Source organism: Haplochromis burtoni, unplaced genomic scaffold, assembly GCF_018398535.1.
Source record: "Haplochromis burtoni strain Fernald_Lab_line unplaced genomic scaffold, NCSU_Asbu1 Contig_769, whole genome shotgun sequence".
Classification (NCBI taxonomy): domain Eukaryota; kingdom Metazoa; phylum Chordata; class Actinopteri; order Cichliformes; family Cichlidae; genus Haplochromis; species Haplochromis burtoni.
Genome location: NW_024583130.1, coordinates 88,286 through 113,184, shown reverse-complemented (window position 1 = coordinate 113,184; position 24,899 = coordinate 88,286). Strand labels below are relative to the sequence as shown.

Below are 24,899 nucleotides of genomic sequence, written 5' to 3'. Positions count from 1 at the left end.
CTATCTATCTATCTATCTATCTATCTATCTATCTATCTATCTATCTATCTATCTATCTATCTATCTATCTATCTATCTATCTATCTATAAATTAAAGCTGAAATCAAACTTAATATACAATAGATGTGAAGCAGATTTTGTGAAGTCTGCTTAGACACAACATACACAGTCCTACATGATAACTCAAGTAAACCTCTCACATAAGGCAGGAGCATATTTAACTTTTTGGAGTTGTGATATATTAGTGTAGCATTTTGACCTGTTACTTAATAACTTTGATTCATTATAGTTTCCCCGCAGGCCTTTTTTCCTCCAGCATCTTTTTTCCTGCTCATTTTATTCGTGCACCTAATGTTAAATCACCTTCTATTGCCACATTCATTTGTTAAAGTCTAATCATTTTTATTTATATGGGTAAATAAATGTCACCACCGAAATTATTACAATTCTGATAGTGCTTGTGCTTATACAGACTGACTCAGGTATAGAAACACACATACATTGTTCCTGCCGTTCATCATGTGGAGTTGTATTTTGAAACTTGACACCGGAAGTTGGAGTCCTTGTTCTACATCGCTTTCTGTGAAATACAGGAGCGCGGAGCGCCATTAAGAGCGCAGCGTTGAGTACAGCGCACAGCGGACCGCACTGCAAAGAGAGCGACATTTACTTTAAAAAGTGATTTACAGACATCAAGAGTGAAACAAACAAAAAGACCCAGTGCTGCTTAACTGGACTAGAGCTAATTTGAGAACTCACAGGTTGTTTTTTCGTTCTTACTTTATAAATCTGCCTCTGGACACTGTAATACATAGTCTGTCTGCTGTGGACCTACCTGCTGTGATGGGCCGGATGAACAGCGGGCAGTGTGGGGGTGCCAAGAGCGCAAGAGGAGGTCTGGAAGCATAGGTAAAAAAAAATAGAAAAGAAAACAAACTGGTTGGAGTTCGCACTGTTTATCTGATTTTCTGGTTTCTGTCATCACAGAAAGTGATGACTGAAAATTCTGGTTGTCACACGCGAGTTTCTCTGTTGAGGGACATTGTTTAAGTGTTATTCATTTATTTTTTTGGAGCCGGCATCATTTTTCTCCGGCATCATTGACTGAAATGTGAAGCTCAGCTTTTAGAAGTGTTCTACAAGCTGAGGCTTTAGGTGATTGTTTCCTTTTTGCTTTTAAAGTGTTAGGACTGTTCTTATTGAATGCATTTACACAGTTGCAATCCTTCTTGTCATTCACAAAGTCCTTCTTGTCTTCCACGCCTCTGTGCTCTTGTATGACTGATTCTCAAGGATATGTGAGTGCGCCGGGCACATGAAGGGACTGGCAAACCTTGTTAAATGTGCCTCTTCTTCCGTCAGTTATCATCGGAAGCACAGATAGCCTTTAATATAAATTCGGACCAGTTAATTTGGGCTGTTCTAAAGGGATGGGACATCAGATAACTAAATAATATGAAATGCCAGTGTTAGTTTATCTCGTGTGGTTTGTTAATGTGGAACGAAAGGTCCGTGATCACTTAAATCGGATTGTGGAAAAGTTGAGTTGTGATAAATATCTCTAGCAAAGCCATGAAGTAGACAAGCTCTTCCAGCAAAGCAAGTTTTAGTGTTTTGCATTAACACAAAACTGCAAAGATGTATGTTGTATATGAGACGTATTTATATTTCCTTTTGCTTTACGGCAATGTTATTGCTGTATGTGCCTAAAAAGTTCCAGTTTCCTAACATTTTTCATCTGCAGCTAAGGACCATGTAACATCAACAAGTAAGGTGTCTTCTCTTTAACCGTAAATTTATTGTTCTTATGTAATCACTTGATTAAAAAAGAAAAACGTGACAGTAAAAATCGTCAGACCTTAGCCAATATCTGCCAGGTAATTTACAGCTTTCATCGCAGCTGTCTAATGCAGCTTCAGACAGAGCTCATAGTGCAATATGTCAGTGGAGGCTAAGAGTGCCCCTATACAGATAAACCAGTCAGTGTTGTAGTTCTGTAAGGGTCTAATGTTGAGCTTTTTGTGATCATTTCCTTGACTGTGATATTAAAAAAAGAAGAGCATTACAACTAAATAGAAAACTGTGACTGCAATTTAAATTATATAATGACCTCACAAAACAGTCAAAGCTTTTTATAGCTGTAATAGGATACATTTTAGTATGGTTATGTATTGTAATTGTCTGATCCTATTTAGAAGGAAAATAGAAAGAAAGAAAGAAAAGAAAATAGTTATATAAATGCTTTTCATGGTTATTGTATTTGATGTATTTTTTATTTGTGTTTGCGCCTGAACGCTCTGCACACCGATTGGTTTGCCCTTAGAGAAGCCAACTTGGACTCTTGTCCCGGGGGCATTTTAGATTAGGTTATGACTGGCTACTTTCAGTCACAAGAACACTGTATTCATTTCATCCATCCTTAACACCATATATTCTATGCACAGATAGACCTGCTCTGAATTGTAGTCTTCTGAACACAAAATACCCCATGTTTGTTCTGATGCTTGCATCCAATTTCTTAAAAATGGAACCTTTTCTCTCCTCTTGTGTCTTCTTGCCCTCTTATATGTTTTTTTCCCCTTTTCAATAAAAAAGAAATGTCTTGGCTGAGGGCTCGGTGCTTTCACCCAGACATCAGACCACTCTTTTGTAATGGTATGATGGCCAGAGATTTGATTTGCCTGGTCAGGATGGGCCAACTGTATGCAGGGAAGATTTATAAAGGACAGATATTGATTCACAGACACTGATCTACAAACATGAAAGCAGGTGAAGTAAGCTAAGGATATTTATCCATTAACCATTTCCACCTGCGGCAATCATCGATGTTAAAGTCTTAGGGCTTCACTGGCAGAACGTTTTCAATCAATAGTCAAAGACAGAAAGGGTTTGCAACCCAAGACCGGGGAAATCTCATCAGTTGGATTTTACATGGAACCTTTTGAGTCATTTATGATATAAGACTGATTTTATTTAATTTAATAAACCCTTCTGTACTGCTAGAAGGTACAGTTAGGTCCATAAGCATGGCAAACGTTGTGTAATTATGCCTCTGTACAACACAACAGTGGATTTTAATTCAGACAATCAAGATGTGATCGAAGTGCAGTCTTTCAGCTTCAGATCAAAGTTGTTGTTTTTTTTAAAAAGCATTGCATTAATAATTTATGTTTGTGGGTATCTACCTTCAGTTTTCTCTTCAATATCTGAAAAGTATGTTCTTTTGGGTTGCGATCAGATGACCAGTTTAGCTATAGATGGTCACCTGATCATCTATCCCATTCCTTTTCTTTGCCTTGAGCAAGTCTGGGTGTGGTTTGCTTCCACAGTATGCTTTGGTTCATTATTCATTTTCACAGCATTTGTCTGAATCAGACCAGAGACGGCAGCTCTGTACATCATCAAAAAACACTAGTTCATTGTTTCCACTGGCAGCATTGGCGTTTGTTAATACATTATGTTTGCTAAACTCTGAAAGGCTGCCCTACAATCACATCTTAAATGCTTAGTTTAAAATCCACTGCACAGTTGTCCAAATCTTGTCAGTGTATGGACCTCGTCATCTTTCTCAGTGGAAGTCAAGTTAAACATATTTTCGGTGTGTGATATTTAGAGGTCTAGCCCTGAAGTTGTACAAACACACTCTCTTGTACATAGCAACACATCTCAAGGACATTTTTACTATGAAAACAGTGAATGTGACTGTGAGGCTGTGAAATGATTGCTATAAAAACTCTTCACAAACTACACCTATAAATACTCAAGTAGTCTCACAATTCTTTCAGATAATGACATATGTTAGGCATTTACTTGTATCTACAAGTCAATTATATTTATGTTTTTTTCCATGCTTGGAGATTTCTATGGATTCCTGGACTTTTAACAGGCTTAACATTTGTTGCTCTATTCTTCCGTTCTTCTTAAGCAATGCAACCCTGTGCTCTGTTTCTCTTTAGTATGATATCCATACTAAGTGGCAGAGACCACTTTACTCCCAATCCCAACTAACTACCCCAAGATATAAAGGCTGTGAAGGTTGTAAACCACAGATGTAAATTGTGCAGTTGTGGTTTGACAGAGTGATTTGTTAGGATTTGCCACTATCACCCCATGTCACAGCATGCCAATTGTGTAGAAAATCAGCGCTTACTCCCTGGAATGTCATATCCTAACCGTCATACCTTGATTGCTTTTTCTGTCTGCGTGGCAGGAACAGTGTGTGGGTGTCAGTGTTGCAACTCAAGTGATTTCATGCTTAGGGACTGCATTCAGTGAGTGATGGCTGATATGATCCTTGATATTTTCCCGGGAAGTACTCCAAGAATGAAGCTAGGGCTACATACAAAGCCGATTAAGTTTTTTAGCTATTCTAAACATGCAACTCTGAGTCAGTATCAATGGAGCTAAATAAGACTTAAGGTTCGTTCACATTCAGTATAATCACGCCACCACCTGCACACACTGGCCATGTTACCTGCCCAGACATACATTCAGCTCCTACTTGTGTGATTTTGCTTTCTTTTCAAATCTTATTGGTTCGGGAGGTGTGATCCATATGCATACAGGTGGGACAGTCTGCGTTTTCTTAACAGATTTAGACATGCATCAGTTTACTTTGTGCGGTTGTGGGATGCAGTGTTTTATTGTTAAAATTTGATAAAAAATGATGGAGCGTGAAGCTTGAACTTTTCTTGTTGGACTTACGCTATTATAGTTGTACCTAAGCTGAATGCTAACATTTTCATGCTGTCATGAAAGTGTTCACAAGATATTAGTTAGCTTTTGTTGGCTAAATATAAAATACAGCTGAAACTAATAGCTAGGGCAGGGCAATATGGCCAAAAATATTTATCATGAAATGCAAAAACGATATTACTGACAATATAATTAATGTGAGACAAAATACTAAATAACTCATTAACTTTATTAGTGCAAAAAAAACCCATCAATGTATTTTCACTTAAACAAGCAGCTGTTTTTTATGTGCATTAAAGTTATATAAAAATTTAACAGTGCAAATGCAAATTCCTTGCTGACAGTTTAACAAAAAGGCATTTCCAGTGGAAATTGGCCGACATATCAAATCAAATCACTTTTATTGTCACATCACATGTGCAGGTACATTGGTACAGCACATGTGAGTGAAATTCTTGTGTGCGAGCTTCACAAGCAACAGAGTTGTGCAAAATACAATAATGTAAACAAGCAAAATACAAGAATGGCTACATCTGAAACTAATAAATATATGTACAATATATATATATATATATATATATATATCCTGAGCGTAACCATGCATAATACCCACAAAACTTGAAAATTGGTTATATACACACAATGCGGTAATATTATGTTAAAGCACAGTACGTATCACTCTGCGAGGCTCCTGACTACGGTAGCCGTAATTCTCCGACAATCCATCAAGCGGTGCGGCTTCGTAGCTTAGCAAAGTCGTACTAAAACATTTTTTGAAAGATTTTTGAGCGCCGCGTACCACATAAAATTGGTTCGGTAATAACGACGGCCCGCTTGCATGCTCTACCAAAAAATGTGCTTTGGTGTGCATCTGCCGGACGAAAGTCAAACCAGTTCCACACCACTGAAGTTACATCATGTTTACAAACCAATTGTAAACATGGTTCAAGTCAAGTCAAGTCAAGTATTTATTTATTGTCATTGTCAAAGAACAATGAAATTGCGTTTGGGGCTTCCGTACAACCCGTAAAAAAAACCAAAAAACGATACGCTTTCGCCCTTCTCATTCTCTGTCGCTGCCGTGCTTTTTCCGCCATGTGTATATGAACACAAAGGCACTGCGCGTGTGTTTTACCCATATTCTATCGCGATATCTCATTTTCTCATTTTTTCTCATTTTCATTGCCTAACATTATACCGGTATTACCGTGAACGGTATGATATGGCCCAGCCGTACTAATAGCAATTGCTTTTTATGACCATGCTTTATTTGCCATTATACTAAGATTTTGAATTGAATATGGACCTGGAGATATAATATTACACTACTCTTTACATTGCTTTCACATTACTTCATATGGTGATCTGAAATGTTTACTCTGGGTTCTTTACTAGCTTTCTGTGCAGATTCTTGCAAAAAGCCGAAGTTGTTTTTGCAGTAAAATCCACTTATTTCTGTCCTGGATCCAGTTTTCACTTTACCATTGTGCTCCTGTTCATTCCACTGTTCACTCCACTCCTCAAAACATGTAGGGGGAGCAGTCTACAAGTTTTTCACTCCTCAAAAGGTGTAGACTGCTCCATTATTTTCCTTCTCCTGCTCTTGAACTAAAATAAAAGATTACTGTAGCGCAAGATAAAGGCCATGTTTGAAGTTTTTTTTTTCTATCCACTTGCCATGCAGATACAGTAAATTCAGAACCTCTGTAATGCAAGTAACGACATAATTGCAGTTGTGTTGTGATTACTGAATTTAACACAGTAGGACATTACATTACTCTGTTACTGAAAAATGTAATTTGATGAAAGTAATGCAATACTTGCATTACTTGGTGCACACAAACGCATGGGGGCCGTAAAGTTCAAAACCTGCCACTTGGTTTTCCATGAATTTACAGCTGAGGCAAAACAAACAAACTGCATTTAAGGTTTTTTTTTAATGTATAGATTTAAAAAAATATCTGTTATGGGATTGCTGACATTATGCACAGAGAATATTTATTAAATGCATAAAACACCAAAGTCCACGAGGAACAGCTGAGATGTGTTATGGCTGTTGATGAACTGGAAGGCTTAATTAATACTTAAATTACTCCACTCTAGAAACAGCTATAAATAAATAAATAGTAGCTCCACTGAAGGCGATAAGATGTTCTCCTGTTTGCTTGTGCAAGGATGAACTCCAGTCTTTTCAGCAACTGTAAAGTCTAGCAGGTAAACTACAAGGAGCTGTGTTTGACTTCTGGTTTAAGCAGAAAGGATGATATAAACACACACTGACATTTGCTGCTTAGTTGAACAGCCAGTTATTATTCTCACTGTCTTTTTTATCTGTGGCATCACGCAAGAAAAACAGAGGCTCATGATAGCATTATAAGAAGTGAATGGAAGCCCAAATTACGACATATTCAATGATGCAATTAAACCACAGGCTAGACTTGCACTCTTTTCTGAACTCCACGAGACCTAATTACCAAGATTAAATCAAACATCATAGGTTACCTTACATCAGAAAGCATAAATACACACATGCACAGGAGTGCATTATTTTCTGCATTACATTACACGTTCAAAACAAAATAACCAACTGCTTAATGCTGATTGGATGGTTTGTTTTTCTTGTGTCGAACTTCAAAGTCCCTGACTGTTGTTAACATGCTGAGAAAGAGAAGGTTTATGTTAAAGCCAGCCTTGCGTATTTCATTTTTCTTTTCTTTTGTAGAGTCCTGTATTTGATCCTGCATTTGTTATTATTTCATTACAATGAGTTAAAGAACAGAGAGAGTGATTACACTCAGAATCTCTTATTAGTCATTCTCTCCTGCATACAAATGTGCACATGTACATTTCAGTCAGGAGCAGTTTGGTCAAGAGAAGACTGTTCCAGTTCCTTCTGCAGTAATTTATATTTGGCGGCATGACTCTGTTCTTGGAAATAAGAGCACAGAACCCTCATCCAGGACATCGATTACGTTAGACAGCATGAAATGGATACGCTAAGGTGAAGTTGGATTACCGAACCTGGTGGTACATTGTTCAACAAACTTAAATGGTGTGCCCACTATAATATTTGCCAATTGGATTTGTGAAGGGTAGTTAGTTGAGCCATCAGGAGATACAGGCTGGCACTGAGATGGGTTGTGTCAGCTAATGTACTGGGGTTGCTGGCTGACTTGGACTTTGTGACTTGCCTGAACTAATACTGATACTTTGTGTGCCAGCTGTGTCACCACAATCCTGTCACCGTTAATACTGGAGCTCCAAACCTGACGCAGTACTCGGCTGAATGAAAGGTGTCACCACTCAGTAGAAGAAATCAATTCAAAAAGCAAACAACTTTTTTCACAGTTTTCTCCAGAACCTTTCATCTTTCCAGACTGTTCCAGCATCTCCCTCTGTGAAATCTAAAAATCTCTGGGCTCCATTAAACTGGCTACAATGACGGACACAGAAGTACAATTATGTCTTTAAGTTGCCCACGCCAGCCTCCCCGCTGCTCTCAGCACTGCACATGGCAGGTTACAAAAAAGTGAGAGGTGCACAAAAAACAAAAACACCAGCAAGACTCTGGCACAGTTTACAGGGTGACAATGGTGTTACAGGCATTGCTTTCCCTCCTTGAGTTTTCTCATTACACCAAGGGTCCTGCCTTTTTGTTTTCTTCCCTCTGTTATGGTAGAACTCAGTATGAACCGTGCAAAATGTCAATTTCAGCAATGAGCTTGAAGGAAATGTACTAATCTGAGATTCTTGTGAATTTCCATTTATTTCTGAGTGGAAAATTGTACTAAGCTGATACCCATTAACATTTATTCTGTTTTAAGAGGGAACATTTGCTTTGTTTTCATTAGTTATGAAATAAAGATAGGATAGCAGAACATGCTGAAGGGTGAAACTTTGTTGATCTGCGGGTATTCTTTTTATGCATGCATGTTGAAAGAAGGCCTGCTATATAAACACAGTTGTTTAATTCATCAACACTGACCTAGAGTGACGCATTCTGTACACACACACACACACACACACACACACACACACACACACACACACACACACACACACTATAAGCGCAGATTGCTGAAACAAAGTTGGTGTACGTCAGCTAAAATCACAATAATTTAACTCCTCAATCTGATGTCATCATCATGAGACACCCTTGTGGCTATTTAACTGGCTGCAGGGCAATGTGACATGAGGCCTTACAGATGTCTTAAATTGCTGAACTTTTAGTGTGTCTCACAAACACAGTTTGCTTACAGGGATATACGTCCTTGTGACTGTCAAAAATAAATTAATGGGAATGTGTTGGGATCACACTCCTCAGCCTCCCTGGGAAAGTCTATGCCAGGGTGCTGGAGAGGAGAGTTCGTCCGCTAGTCGAACCTCGGATACAGGAGGAACAATGCGGTTTTCGTCCTGGTCGCGGAACACTGGACCAGCTCTTTATCCTCTCGAGGATACTTGAGGGTGCATGGGAGTTTGCCCAACCAGTCTACATGTGTTTTGTGGACTTGGAGAAGGCATTCGACCGTGTCCCTCGGGGTGTCCTGTGGGAGGTGTTGCGGGAGTATGGGGTGTCTGGCCCATTGCTACGGGCCATTCGATCCCTATACAACCGTTGCAAGAGCTTGGTTCGCATTGCCGGCAATAAGTCGGACTCGTTCCCGGTGGGTGATGGGCTCCGCCAGGGCTGCCCTTTGTCTCCGGTTCTGTTCATAATTTTTATGGACAGGATTTCTAGGCGCAGCCAAGTGGCGGAGGGCTTTCGCTTTGGTGGCCTCAGAATCTCATCTCTGATTTTTGCGGATGATGTGGTTCTGTTGGCTTCATCGGGTGAGGGCCTCCAGCTCGCACTGGAACGGTTCGCAGCCGAGTGTGAAGCAGCGGGAATGAGGATCAGCACCTCCAAATCTGAGGCCATGGTTCTCAGCCGGAAAAGGGTGGAGTGCCCACTCCGGGTCGGGGATGAGTTCCTGCCCCAAGTGGAGGAGTTCAAGTATCTCGGGGTCTTGTTCGCGAGTGATGGGAGAAGGGAGCCGGAGATCGACAGACGGATTGGGGCTGCGGCTGCAGTAATGCGGACGCTGCACCGGTCAGTCGTGGTGAAGAGGGAGCTGAGTGTAAAAGCGAAGCTCTCAATTTACCGGTCGATCTACGTCCCTACCCTCACCTATGGCCACGAGCTGTGGGTAGTGACCGAAAGAACGAGATCGCGGATACAAGCGGCAGAAATGAGCTTCCTCCGAAGGGTGGCTGGCCTCTCCCTTAGAGATAGGGTGAGAAGTTCGGCCATCCGGGAGGGGCTCAGAGTAGAGCAGCTGCTGCTCCACATCGAAAGGAGCCAGCTGAGGTGGTTCGGGCATCTGGACAAGGATGCCCCCTGGGCGCCTCCTGGGCGAGGTGTTCCAGGCATGTCCCACCGGGAGGAGGCCCCGGGGCAGACCCAGGACACGCTGGAGAGATTATATCTCTCGGCTGGCCTGGGAACGCCTTGGTATTCCCCCGGACAAGCTGGAGGAGGTGGCTGGGGAGAGGGAGGTCTGGACCTCTTTGCTTAGGCTGCTACCCCCGCGACCCGACCTCGGATAAGCGGATGAAGATGGATGGATGGATGGTGTTGGGAATGGGGGTATAAAAGAAAAAAAATGGAATTGATACAATTTTGTTGAACATATGCAATGACAATAAAAGGCTATTCTACTCTATTCTAAGTAACACACGGTGTGTGAACGCTGTCTCTGAGTTGCTAATTGCTGAATGGTACAGAGGGAAGTGTGCAAGAGTACCCATGGGATGTTTGGGAGTGTTTAGTGCATTTTTTAAATTAAAAAAAAAAAAAAAAGCCATTAAAGAATTATGAAAAGTTACTAACTCTTGCTGCAAAGTTTGTGTTATGTGTAATGAAGCATGGCTATCATTTCTGTGAGTGAGAGGGATGTCAGGCAGACAAGCTGAAATGACAATAATAATAAACGCTCAGCCTGTAATTACATCAAACAAAGAATCTTGGCAGATGGCCTCATATCTAATTTTGAAATTGTGTCATTTTCTAAGAAAATTGCCACATATGAGTTAAAGATAATGGATGTGCTGTGATTTGGACTAGAGTCACATCTAAAATTATCCCTGTGATAACAAGTCAGAAACAGCAGAATATCTCTGAAGAAGTAATGTTATGTGAATAGGCTGAAAATGTAAAGTTGTTGCAACAGTATTTTTTCCAAATTGAAAAGCACTGAATTGAAAATGTACACTAAAGAAATTCCTTTCTGCATTTTCTTAGCTGTTTCACCTATTTAGTCTGCTGTGAGGCAACAGTACTAACTACTGCGCCACTGTGCTGCACATGCTGAACAAACAATTATCTGACTAGTCTAATATGTGGGCACAGACCCAGACTCTAACATTACTATAGCTTAAACACAACAAAGAACAGTAAAGGATTTTCCATTTCCAACCTATTTGCATATCCTCATTATATCCCCTCCTGGAGACCACGGTGGGTCTGGGCCCACGCTAGAATAATAGCGCAGGGCAGGATGACTGCTGTGTTTCCTTCGGATTACTCCTCACCCCCTACCCAACCCTGTGGCTTGTCACGTGCTCCATAATGTTGTACTGTGGACATTTATGAGCTCTCCATGCACAGGAGTTTTTTTGTTTCCTGTTCTCATGCTGTCCTCTTAGGAGCCCAGTATGAGTGGAGGTCTCTTTTTCCTCTTCTACTTTCCCATTGTTGTGTACTTTTTCAGTGTTTTTCTGTAACGCTGCCGATCTCCGACCTGTATTCCCATGTGATGTCTATGTTGTGTGTGTAAGTAACCTGCATGTTGCCAATAAAGCCTTGATTCATTCATTCATTCATAAAGGTTTTATCTTTGCAGTGAATTCATAATGACAAAAGTGGAAACGTTAAAAACTCTGTAAAACCTCATGTTTCCACCACTGTACAATGTTATAAACACATGTCAAAAAAGAGAGATGTGTATATACAGTATTGTCATCAACAGTACATTACACACCCTTTTCTCTATGAATGTCATTTTTAGAAATGTGGTGCTTAATATAGCACATACATGATAAAATTAAGACAGGGTCATCATTTCCTGCTTGTTACATTCATTATAAATATAGCTAACAGCTTGTTAACTCACAGCCATTATCAACAGTAATTTTTGATGGCGGCTATTAGCTATATTTAGTTTTATTTCTTTATTTATTTTATTCTGTGCAGCTAACTGTGACATTCATGCATGTGCCTGTGATGCCACTGTGGCTGCATTCATTAATGACTCTCTGTCCATTCTGGAAGTTTTTCTAACTGGCAGCAAAATTGAAAAGAATAGGACCTTCACATTTATCACTACCTGCGTCATCCCCTGCTCTATTGTGTCAATCTTACTCTTACTGTTTCTGGACTGCATCTATTACCCTGTTCACCCATCGGTGGTAATAACCCTCCCTTTTTAAATCTAAAGGATTGGGTTAAACACACTCCCTTTGTTGTTCGGCTGGATTTCTTCCTTTTTCAGTTTCCCCCTATTTCCGTTATCTCTTCACACTCTACAATAACCATCTCTGTAGCCTCCATTATGCTCTCCCACACCTCCCGCAAGTCTTGCTTTCAAATTACACCACTAGTATTCTTCCAATATTTTTTTTCATTCTCTTTCTTGGTGCGTAAAATTGAACTTCTTCTGTCTCTAGCCATCCCACAAACGGAATTGTATGTGAGTGGGTGGTACCTAAATCCTTGCCCTTGACTTTCATTTGACCCCACAACTGGAAGTTTTGCAGTGGGAGAATGTGTATACAATCATACAGAGCACAAGAACATTTTCACAAGACTCCATTCAGCCTTGTGAAAAACTCAGTATGCCTCATGATTTAATAGCTTGTAAAACTTTGTAGAGAGATGAAGCTTTCTTCTGACAATCCTTCCAAACAAACCATTGTTGTTCAGTCTATTTAAATGAACTGTCATGAACTTTAATGTTTAACAAACTGAGTGTGAGTTCTAGTCTTGTTTTTTTCTGAGCTTTGCATGCAGTGAATTTGCTGGAACATCCACTCCAGGATTGTGAGACTGCATTAACACAGACCTGAGTAAACCAGACCAGCAAACAGCCAAACTTCTGCTTTTATACCAGATTTTGTCGATGATCTCTTAATCAATTGGATTTGTAAATGTGCACTTAATCTTTCACAGGATTGCATAGCATTCTGTGGAAATCTTCTTTTCTACATGACTGTAAAAATTATATATTAGCGTTCTCTCTCTCTCGTGTCTAAGGTGATTGACAGAAGTAATTATCAACAACAACTTCAGCTTTTAAAACTTAAAATGTAAATGTGTTTGTTTCTAAAAACTACATTGTTTTTGTTTTATATGTAGTAATAACTCATGTTAGTGTTCAAAAAAGATGCATTTTTGGATTTCACTGCAGATTTTAATGCTACATTTATTTAGTTGCAATTATTTGTTACAATATTGTTTTTAGTATTGCTTTAAATCCAGAAGCCACACAGGAAGCCTATCAGCTGGTGGATAATATAATATAATACACGAGTTCCTCTTCCATTATGTCTCTGTTAGATACTTGTTAGTACACTTTTATCAGGTACACTGTGTATATGATTCACTTACTAATGTAGTATAGTGATAGGATGGTGACGATGGAGTTGCTAGGCAGAAGGAAAAGAGGAAAACCACAGAGAAAATTCATGGATGTAGTGAAGGAGGACATGCAGAGGTTTGGTGTGACCAAGGGGCATGCTAGGGACAGGATGAAATGGAAGTAATTGGAAGGAAGGGTGGAATGGAGTTACACTGCTGTATTGGAACAAATGTACCACATCCTGCCGTAACTGAATTTAGTCTTCTAGTTTGAAAAAGGCTATTTTATGACTTGTTTTATCTTATATCTTAGATATAAATAGGAAACCATGTTTAAACTGAGAGAGAGTCAAAGCTACAGCCAAACATTATCAAAAGATTGGCATATTTTAATGTTTATTGCGTTTACTGTATGTTTTCATTGATACTCATTGTCAAACGTTTCAGTGTAGCAGAGTCTGTTTACTTATCTTTGTCAAGATATCCTTTGAGCAGAAATATAGAGGAAAGAGTTTCTTATTCTGTGTTAACTAAATCCTCAGTGCAGACAGTTTTTCCTGCAGCGATGTATCACTCTGTAGTTTTTTAGTTGTGCAGCAACTGGACCAGAAATATGCTGGAGAAAAAGTGGAATAAAGATATAGAGAATTCATCGCTTCAGAACTTATCCATTTTACATGAAGCGCTAATATACATCATAATGTGATCTATCATACATAGCTAAGGGGGAAAGACAGAAGAAGATGGGGAAGAGAAAGATAGACAGGAAATTGTAGAGAAAAATAGATGAGGTTTGCCTGTGCTCTCCGGCACTTGGCTGAGTCAAGTCGGACATTTTGACACAATCAACACAGATCTGCTGTCACTGCTGTTTCCTGTCAGGAATGAATCCCAATAGACAATCCCCCAGTGCCACTTACTCATTAATTACTGTATATAAATAGGCAGTAAACAAAGGCTGATGAATTAATTCACTGCCAGATGCTTTTCCAAACCAGTGTGGCCACATAAACATTTTTATGTAACTCTATCTCTAAGATATGCACACATGCCTGCAAGTCAAAAAATGAACTGTGATGCGTCCAGGTTTATCGGTGCTGAGATCGCGCAGGTGTTCTGGTTCTGTCCCTCTGAGCTTTACTGAATGAGGTTTTATTTGGCTCGTGCACTCACCCGTGCATTCTCTGCATTCTCTCAGCGCGGTTATGTAAAAGATAGTAGTGCTCGTGGAAACAGTATTTAGACTCAGATGGGCGACCATTTACCTTCCAGGATATCACTTACCCCTCCGTGTCTTTCACAGACACCTAATGTTTTAGTCATGCTCCATGTCTGTCGTCATGACTCCTGTTGTTGGGACAACCAATATCCCAGCTCTCTACAGGACACACAGGGCAGCTAAAGTTTAAGCCATCTACTCTGGTACATGGAAAGTGATGTTAGGTTAAATAAATTGCTAAATTACTTTAATGCTGATGAACAGCCAACAATATTAAGTTGCAAGTTCTTTTTTGTAAGAATAAACTGATAATTATAGATACATATAGAAACCACAACAATAATATGACCTAAATTCCCATCTCTAAAACTACATTCATGTCTAGGAGGAGCAGCATATCAAAGACATTACATGCATGAATGTAATGAATATGTACTATATTATTGCACATTTTAGTGGATTACGCAGTTACTTCCAGAGGAAAGTAATTTGTTATCCAACTTGTCACAGAACTTTCATGTTACAGAGTAACATGAAAGTTCTTTAGCTAAAACAGCTTTAGCTAAAACAGCTTTCTGTTTTAGCTAAAGAGTCCGCACCATCTTGGAAATGTCTGTACAGAAAACATGCCCTCTACCCTCTATAAACATGGGACTGCAGTGCCTATAGAAGCAATATAAAAACAGTGTCTATAATGAGTTTGACATTGAAAAGATGTCCACAATAAGCACATTTTAGCATGTACATGGAGGCTGTACGACAACACTAAACGTTCAGTAGATGTTAAACAAAAAGACGTCGCCAGTGTACCAAAACTGAACATACATAACTGACATGTCAAAGACGTCACTTTGACGTCAGTTTGCACAGTGGGAAACTTTGTGTGGCCTTCAGATTAGCTCAAAAAGAGTGTGTAGAGAGTTTCATGCAATGGGTTTCCATGATCAATCAGTCATATCCAAGCACAATGCAAGGCATTGGATGCAGTGGTGTAAAATACACCACTGGACTCTACAGCAGCGTTCTCTAAAGTGACAAATCACTCTTCACCATGTGGTAATCAAAGGTCAAATCTGGATTTGGTGGTTGTGAGACAAACGGTACATGTTTGACTGCATTGTGCCAAGTGTAAAGTTTGGTGGATTATGGTCTGGAGCTATTTTTCAAGAGTTGGCTTGGTCTGGTGTTCTCAGCATACCAAGACATTTTGGACAATTTCATACTCCCACCTTTGATGGAACAGTGGTGGAAGGTCCCTTCGTGTTCCAACATGGCTGCCCACCAGTGCACAAAGCAAGGGCCTAAAATCCTGAATGAGCAAGTTTAGGCAGAAGAACTTGACTGCCCTGCAGAGAGTCCTGAGCTCAATGTGGCATCACCTTTGGGATGAATAAGAGCAGAGACTGTGAAAAGGAATTAAAAAGCCTCTTGGAAAGTCTTCCCAGAACAGTTGAAGCTGTTATAACTGCAAAAGTTGGGCCAACATCATATTAAACCTATGGATCAAGAATGGGATATCAATCAAGTTCACATGCATGTGAAGAAGACGAGTGAATACTTTGGCTAATAAAGTGTATGTATTCACAGTCAGTCAACAAGCCATAATTGACCACGTATTTTGTTGCCTTGTTGAAGGACTGCACAGTGTGTTTCTGCATTCCCTTTGATTGAATTCCCACAATCCCTCTTGTTGTATAGTTTGAGAGCTTAACTTAGAGATGTAACTTTTTTCGCAGTAGTTCAGAAAAATCGTTTTTTTTTGGTAAAATTTATGAAAGTAAGAGAAAATATTACAGTTTTGTTATACAAATGATCATTTGTCATGACAATTTTCACCAAGCTCAAATCTTTTGATGAAATAATTACAGCTTTTTGTATTCTGTGTCGTTTTGGCTGATGTGGGTACTTGATCAGATGCAATCATACTGTCAGATAAGCGGAATCATTTCAACAAATTTTTTTTCTGATAATTCGGTTAAACAAAATGGGCGTTATTTCACGCAGCCTGTTTGTGATTCATCTAGCAGATGGTGACAAGGAGGGAAGACAGAGTAGTGGCAGGGAGAATGCTGTCAGGTCAATAGAAATTTATGAATGATATCTCAGTATCAGACTTGAGAGGTTTGAACATCTGTTTGACTGAACACAGATGTCCCTGTAGCATTATTACACTGATTGCTCTGTTGCTCTGATTACATTCCAGATAACATGGAACGTGGAATTCAGCTGCATTTTTTTTTTTTTTACTTCCAGGAAATGCAATACATAGACATTATCTAGTTATGGCTGAAATGTAAAGTGGGTAATGTTTTCATAATGAAGAAGAATGTATGAAATAAAAAACAATATCTGTAGTTATGCTGCGCTGACTGCAATGTCATAAAAGTGCAATGGTGCAATAATATTTTAGATGCTTCATCACATCACTGGAATGCGCTAGAGCCCTCCAAACTTGAATTTTGCAGATACTTCTGTCAGTAAACTTTCATATAGTACACTATGTACACTTCCTGCTTAGGTGATTTTTTTCAAAGTGTAGTTTTGTCATAAATTAACACAACTAGCTGTATGTTTACTGGAAATGACTTTCATGGTTAACATTGGCCATTTGCCTCTGACCAAAGTTGTGGGAAGGTCCTTGGGGGTGTTGAACTGCATCCCTGGAGCGGTGTCTAGGTTCTAAGATATAAAATGGATATAGTATTCCTTTTCACTTGTCACATTTTAATATAATTCTACAAAGCTATGTCGTTCTTGCAACTACCAGAAGTACATACAGCCAAAACTTAACTGAAATGGTCCACACAGCCAAGAAAAATATTCTGGCTTACAGAAAATACTTTAACACTAATGACAATAATTAAACCCCACAGGGCACACATGTCAGGCACAAAAAAGGGTGAGCAAATCCATAATGAAACCTTTAAAACATATGTCAGTCTTATAAGGCAGACACAGCAGTCAAGGCATACAGTCAACCGATTTGCACACCACATAGATAACATTTTACTTGACCCAAAAGACAGATTTACACAGATAATATGGTAACTTTTTGCAAGAAATTTAGGACTGTGAAATTACTGATTAATCACAATGTTAAACTGCATGGTGCCAACTCATAATAAGAGTTACCTTCATCTGTGTGCAGGTCATAAGACTCCAAATGTGACTTGGACATCAGATCTTTAGGCGATAAATACCCTCACGAGTGACATCGATGCCCAAAGTGTTAAAAAAGTCTGTGAGGACATTTAACTAGTGATAGGTATTGGGTGATAGCTCATTTTGAAAAAAGGCACCACTTCTACTGATGTCTACTATGTAATGTCATTTGACCATGATGCTTGATACATGGGGCTTTACTCGCACATTTCTACAATGAAAGCCATATGGCACGGCTATGTAGTGGGTAGCACTACATAGCCTGTTGACTCAGAGCATGAGGGCTCGTGATTGGAATCCACTGTCTGGCATATTTTAATGTTCTCTCCCGGTACTACAGCTTCCTCCCATAGTCCAAAGACATGCATGTTAGGTTGATGTTAGGTTGACTGGTGTTTCTAACTTGGCTGTGGTTATAAATGTGTGAGTGAATGGTTGTCTGTCCCTTCAATAGACTGACAACCTGTTTGTGGTCGTTGTCCATTAAGGGTTATAAGTGTACAGTATTCCACATTGAATGTTTTGACTGTCACGGGAAGCATTGCTGCTCGGCATCAGCCGATGCCTAAAGCCAGTAATTGTATTATATTGAAACTAGAAAAAGTGGGATTGGTTGATCCCTAGCTTCTTTTTTTTTTGCCTGTCCCGTTTGGTTCTTTTGCCATTACAATTATTGTCTAAAGGCGAAGAAAGATGCCCAACGGATTTACTTTACCAAATGGACCATCCCAGCCTTGCCGTAATGATCTATTTGATTCACCTTTTATTGTTTATTATTTTTTATTTTCACTTGTTAGATACGGGACAGACTTGAATGAGGAAAAGAAAAGGGAGAAAGAAAGAGGGAAAGAAAAACAGCAGAGAAGAGGGACGGGGATAAAGGGCAAAAAACAAAAACCAACAAAATAAGCAGACAAAAAAAATACATATATCAATCACCTGGATCACCTGTTGAGAAAGTAAGCAGAAGAAAACGAGAGCAATAGAATAAACAACATCACGATGATATATGGGAATATAACAGTAAATACTAAATATTAAACATTATTGTGCAGCACGTAAGATCGACAGCGCACAGTGTGCTTTGAGGTAGGAGCCAAAAAGGGTGTCGTTTGTGTGTGTGAGCACCCGTGTGTACACCTGTGAGCATGAACGCGCTTGTTTTTAAAAGGGCAGAGAGATAGGCCTCCATACCTTGGAGGGCCCGAGATGTCCCCAGAGAGGTGGTGTCTGATACCCGACCTGACATATAGACACAGACAAACAGGCACACACAGATACAAACATCCATTCCCACCCTCATGCTCTCATATGCAATTACTCAACACTCAACCAACGTGGAGACAGACATAGAGAGACACTGTACACACAATCCCTAGCTTCAAGTTATCTAACAGGATGCTTATGGCTTTCCTGATTAAACTGTATCCACACCAGAACTGTAAAATGGAAAAAGGAAGTTACAATAATAGTTAAAGGAACTGGATTATATTTAGCATCTGTTGTATCTAGGGATTAGAGCAGCGCATTGAGGCGTGAATGATGGAGTGGAACACTATCTGACAAAAATTGAAAAGATTTATCTAAATCTTTCTGAATTAAACCAAAGAGGCTCTTAAACATTAAGTACCCATTTTAGAAGTGCTAGTGTTAAAGTGAATATTTAAAATTTCAATGTAATGTCCTTTCTACAAAAAGTCTGACAGAAATGGTAAGATTAAGCTTTCATTCCCACAATAGCTGCTGCTGTGTGCGCAGGTTTGGCTGTCTTTATGTATGACTAAACTCACAGATGCTTGAATAAGTGTTCAAGGACAGCAACACACAGAGCAGCAACTGCATTGATCTTGAATAACAACAAGTCCTCTAATTCCAACCTTGAATCACACTTGAGGTCTTTTGTGAATCACTGATATTTCACTTTATTGCGCTCTTAAAACACAATTTCTCCCAATTCCAAACATGTAATCAGCCGACACGTTCACAACTGACTATCTTCTCAATCACTGTGTGGAACACCTGTCCAGCTCATGTCATTATGCTGCGGAGCTGAAGCATGCCAGTTTAAGAGGCTGATTCACACTGGTGTACAGCCACCTCCTGTCACTGCAACCACAGCGAACAAAGAGACACTCAGTAAAATGAGTACACAATGTTCCATGACATTCAGTCCAGATTACTGCTAAAATCACCCAATTAAGAAAACGATTGAGAAAATAAACTACAAAAATGTCAAAAACAAGCTGTTCTGCCGTCTGAACCGAGCTTTTAACCAAATACTTTCAGGATATCACTGTCCAAGAAACATGCAATAGTTTCTGACGAGCCTAAAACAAAACGAGAAAGCAATATTGAATGCACGTAAAAGATAGTGTGAGTTGTCTGTAAGAAGCATGTCACTTGACTGATGCTTCTTTTAAAGCGGCTGTCACGGTGCTTTCACAAACTATGACGTCAGGAGAGTGCCATAACCATTTGTGCCCACTCCTGAGGCACACTTGACTCACCGAGCTGTTCTAAACTACAGATGTTGCTGCACAAGATAAATAAATGAAAAATTACTTCACAGTCGGAATAGGGATAGAAGATGTTAAAACAGAAAACAAATTCATAAAGTCACAAAGGTTTTTCCATGGTTTTCTCCCAGACGTCTGTAGCCACCACCCACTATGCTGTCTTGCCCATACTTTCATTTTATCCATCAGAGAGACTGATGTTGTAATGTTTTGAGCAAGATGATCCACTGTGGTCACCCCTAAAGGGAGCAGGTGAAAGAAGAAAATAAAGAGACTGATTTTCTGTAGCCGTGTTAGACGCCGGGTCACAAAAATTACATTGCAGGGTGCATTGTCAGCCTAAACAGTACCAAAGTTTACTCAATTCCAGCAGTGATGGCATTAATTCTGGTATTTGCCACAGTTTGCAAGAAAAGCAATTCCTACTTCTGTACATCTTTTGTGTCATAAGAAAGCAGAATTAATATTGGAAATCCAACTTGTACTGCTTCATATACACTTTCAAGCTATAGGAAGCTCACTCTCACATTTTGGCACTCTATTTGAGCTCAGAGTTTCCCATCTCTCCTTCTAACATGCATGACTGGATGTCGTTTCAGCTGCTTCAGCCCCTGGTGAGCTATTTACTCATCATGTCCCAATTTCTCAATGGAACATATTTGGGTTAACTTTTGGGGAAGCTGATGAGCTCTGGCCCTAGACAAATAGAATTTGTCTTTCTTTACATTTCTGTATTTTGCTCCTGTAATAAATAATTTTGGGTTGTCTGAATGAATTGTGGACATGGTTACAATGAGCTGTATCACAAGAACAGAGTTTTTACTACAATGGAAACATGATGTCAGTGTGATATTGACTCATACAATGATGTGAGTCTTTAACTCTTAAAAATACATTTGATGAACAAACACACGCTTGCCGTCTGCATTTTTTTTAAAGGACATTATCCTTCATTTACTACAATGAAACTCTGATATTCATGTTTTTTCTGTGCTGAGTACCCAAAGGTAAACAGGTAACACTTGAAGGAAAAACTTAAGGAAAAAGTCAAGAAATTTCAGTTTCACTTGTTTATTAATTTCTGTCTTTTGGGCTTCATTGGAGCATATATCTCCATTATAGAACTTGTTCAGTAAAGATATTTGAAGCATCTAACTGATCTCTGGGACAGGAACTTTGATAGACTGCTGCCTCTGGCTGGATGAGCTTCATGTTCAAGTTCAAAGAAATCCAGATTGGCAAGAGAGCCATGTTTAGCTTCATGAAAGTGTTTGGCTGTGCAACATACCTAGAGTGCTGATGTTGTACTTCAATTTATTAAATGTTGGACCGGAAACTTCTTACCAGTATGTGGATGGGTGAAAAATATGACTTTGGATCGGTTGTCTGCATTGACTTCTTATTTGAAGTTTCCTTTTAAATGAAGCCAAGTATGCTTGTTTGTAGTATGCACAAGGTTGTCTCGGACTGTTTGAGCCCATAGAAATGATGAAGGACTTACTTTCAGTGATGCTTCTGCTTTTTACGATCTAACAGTGTCTATTAAATTGATGACCGTTATTCAATTCAGTGGTAAAAGGTTTTTTAAAACATTGTTTTATATATATATATTTATGTCAGAGAATTAATGACTTTACGTCTGAAAATTGGTTGTCAGCCACAGCTCAAAAGGTCCTTAACTTAGAAGGTCGCTGATTTAGAAAAAATATTTAATTTAATTTAAGAATTAAATTTCAGATGTCATAATCTACTTTTTTTTTTTTTTTTTTTGAAAAACAGCAGTGGTTTTAAACCAAAATTAAATATTTTTTTAAGGTAAAAAGAACAAAAAAGCATGTAAGCACAGAACTTTACCATCTCCTGTTTTATATTTTTGCAGCCTCTTTCTTTTTGTGTCTGTGCGGATTTCCTTCTTATTCTTTCTCCTTAATCTGGCAATGAAAAGACCAAGAGGCTGGTTTAAAAAAATGGGTGAGGCATCATGTTGATATCTTAATGAAGCCACTCATCTAAGCTCCTCTGTTTTGACACTGATGGTCTAATGTTATGAATGACATCCATCGCAGTCACAGGAGCTCTCCACTTTGTTTTTTTTTACTTACTTTCTTATCTGTTATTTTTCATCTGAAGCAGAAAGACATCAGATGATTGGTTTTGTTGTCAAAGCAAAACTCCTGCTGAGTTAGTCTACAGGTATCAGTGCCCTGCACACACAAACATATACACGAACAACACTCTCACAAAGTCTTGCTGTTTTCACCTCATGTGTTTGAGGCAGGTCTGTGTTGGTAATTCACACAGCTTTCTTTACTCTGATACACAGAACACACTATGAACTCCAGCAGGTACATCCTTAAGGCTGTTGTGTGTAAATATTCGTGTGTGGTTAATTCTCTGCAGAGCACTTTTAGTGCCTTTTGATAATGGACAGTATGATGAACCCTGGATAAGAGAAAGTAGTCCATGCAGGGTGATTATGGAGGATGACAGCAGATTAAGCATAAAGTGTATCCTCGTATGCATCTTGCATAAGGATTTCCTTTTCTGTCACTTTGACAGTGCATGAAGTTCATTTCAGTTCTATTTGAATCAATCTCAGTGTTTTTGCAGTGCAGGAAACTGTGGGACTTGCATCAAAACACTGAGAACTTAGTAGAGAGCAATAGGACAGAGCCAAGGTTTTGTCACTGTGCTCACAGCTTTGAGGCATCCAGGGAGAGATTTTATCAGAATACACTGATTCTGATAACATTTTCCCTTCTTGTTCCAAATAATTAAACACTCCTAGTGGCAACAATCACACACATATCAGATGCAAAATAAGACACGCTTTTCTGTGTTAAATTTAGAGTGCAATTTACAATAAACTGCCTGCCACAAATCTTAGTTACTCAGGTTTGTGTGATTCATTACATTGTATCCTTACTTGGAGAAATAAATGAAGGAGCAGATGAGTTGCTCAGCAGCACAAATTCTGACTGATTATAACGTGTTAGCAATCTGTTGGAGGGCGAGTGCAGTCAGTCTGAGGTAGGATTCCTCCCACCAAGTGACCTGTGCAATTGTCTTGTGACCAAAAGTGGTTTCCAAGAGGGTGAGAGTGCCGCATGCTCAACCTCTAGGTGACCAGTTGGAGGTTGCCATCCTATTTTTACACTAGTGTGATGGTAATCATGTACAAGACTGTTTCTCACATATTGCAAAAATAGTGGATACTGGATTTTGGGCCATTTTGTTAGTTAATAGGGCAACAGTTATTTATAAAATCCCAATGATGGAGAACACCAACAGCTCTGTAAGAGCTGGGTTGAGGTTTATTTATTTTCCCCTATAGTTTTCCCTGCATTAAATCAGATAGTAGAATATATGCAATATAAAAACACAGGGAGCCAAGTTGTACATTTAATGGGACTTTTGTACTGGACAAAGGTTTTGATTCACCCCTCATTTCTCTATGTTTCGTTTCCAAAGAGTCAGACTTGTAATTTTTAAAGGTGTTTTGACCAGTAGTTCTCCAGGCTTTCTGAATGTCTTTCAAGAAATGTCCTTTGAACATTGGCTGCTTTTTCGCTCTTTTTAGGATCCCAGTGTTTTGAGTTTTTATCTACCTTGTATATTTGCTGGCTTTACTGCATTTTGATATTCAAAACTTTTGTTTCTCATGAAGTTTTGTTCAGGGTTTTATGTTTATATTGTATCCCTTGAGTCTTTTATGTATTTCTGCCTCCCTTGTGTTCCTGTGTCGGGTTTAGTCCCATCTCTGAATTTTGTCTCTTGTCCTTTTGGGGTGGCTGTAATTCAGGTGGCAGAGCAGGTCAGCCACTAATCAGGAGATCAGTGGTTCGATCCCAGGCTGCCTGCTGGCTGCATGCCAAATATCCTTGGGCAAGATACTTACCCCATGTTTGCCTACTGGTGGTGGTCAGAGGGCCCGGTGGCGCCGGGGCAGCTGTGGCTACAATATAGCTTGTGTGAATGTGTGTGTGAATGACTGAATGTAGTGTAAAGCGCTATACAAATGCAGGCCATTTACCATTTTGCGTCAGTTTAGTGGTAATTTCTCAGTGTTTATTGTTCCTAGTTTTACTCATTTGGGTTCTATTCTGGGTTGTTAGGTTGTGCTCCATTCATAGTTTTCATTATCAAGTTTCCCCTGTGTTTTGTCTTTAACTTGTAATTGTCTGCATGTGATTCCAGGTTTAGTTACTTCATGTTGTACATTAGTGGTTATTTGTCTGCTGTGTTTGTATATAATTTAAAGCCTGTTGTCTTATCATTCTTAATTTGTTTCCTTCTGTGTTCCTTCGTGTCCCAGTCTCATCTGCTCTTGTCCTTTTATCTTCCCATGTTCCCCTGTCTAGTCATCTTGTTCTCCTCTATGCTGAATTACCTCCATTCACTGTTCAGATAACTGTCTTTTCTCTTTGTGCCAGTTAGTCATGTCTTCATGCTTGTTTACCTTTGACGTGTGCATTGTAGTCCTGGTCTTTGTCGTAGTTACTTCCTGTTTTGTATTCTTGTCGTTGTTTTATTTATCTTGATAATCCCTCATCTCATGGAGTCACTTAACACTGACCTGCATATAAAGGCAGCCAACTCAAGGTATGAACCTGTGTTGTGTCAGCACATAACAGACAGCTTAACACCCAATTTAAAATTTTATCTCCTGTTACTAGCAGCTTGCCACAAA

The 24,899-nt window shown here is 39.3% G+C and overlaps 1 protein-coding gene across 2 annotated transcripts in view; it reads left to right on the top strand.

The window, feature by feature from the left end:
- Window positions 1-578: 578 nt before the first annotated feature.
- The window catches only part of gcgrb (glucagon receptor b), a 55,613-nt gene continuing 31,292 nt past the window's right edge, over window positions 579-24,899 (top strand). For both annotated transcript variants that reach the window (XM_005950328.2, XM_005950327.2), the window contains exon 1: window positions 579-909. The gene's annotated coding sequence lies outside the window, so the exon portion shown is untranslated. The remainder of the gene's footprint in view (window positions 910-24,899) is intronic.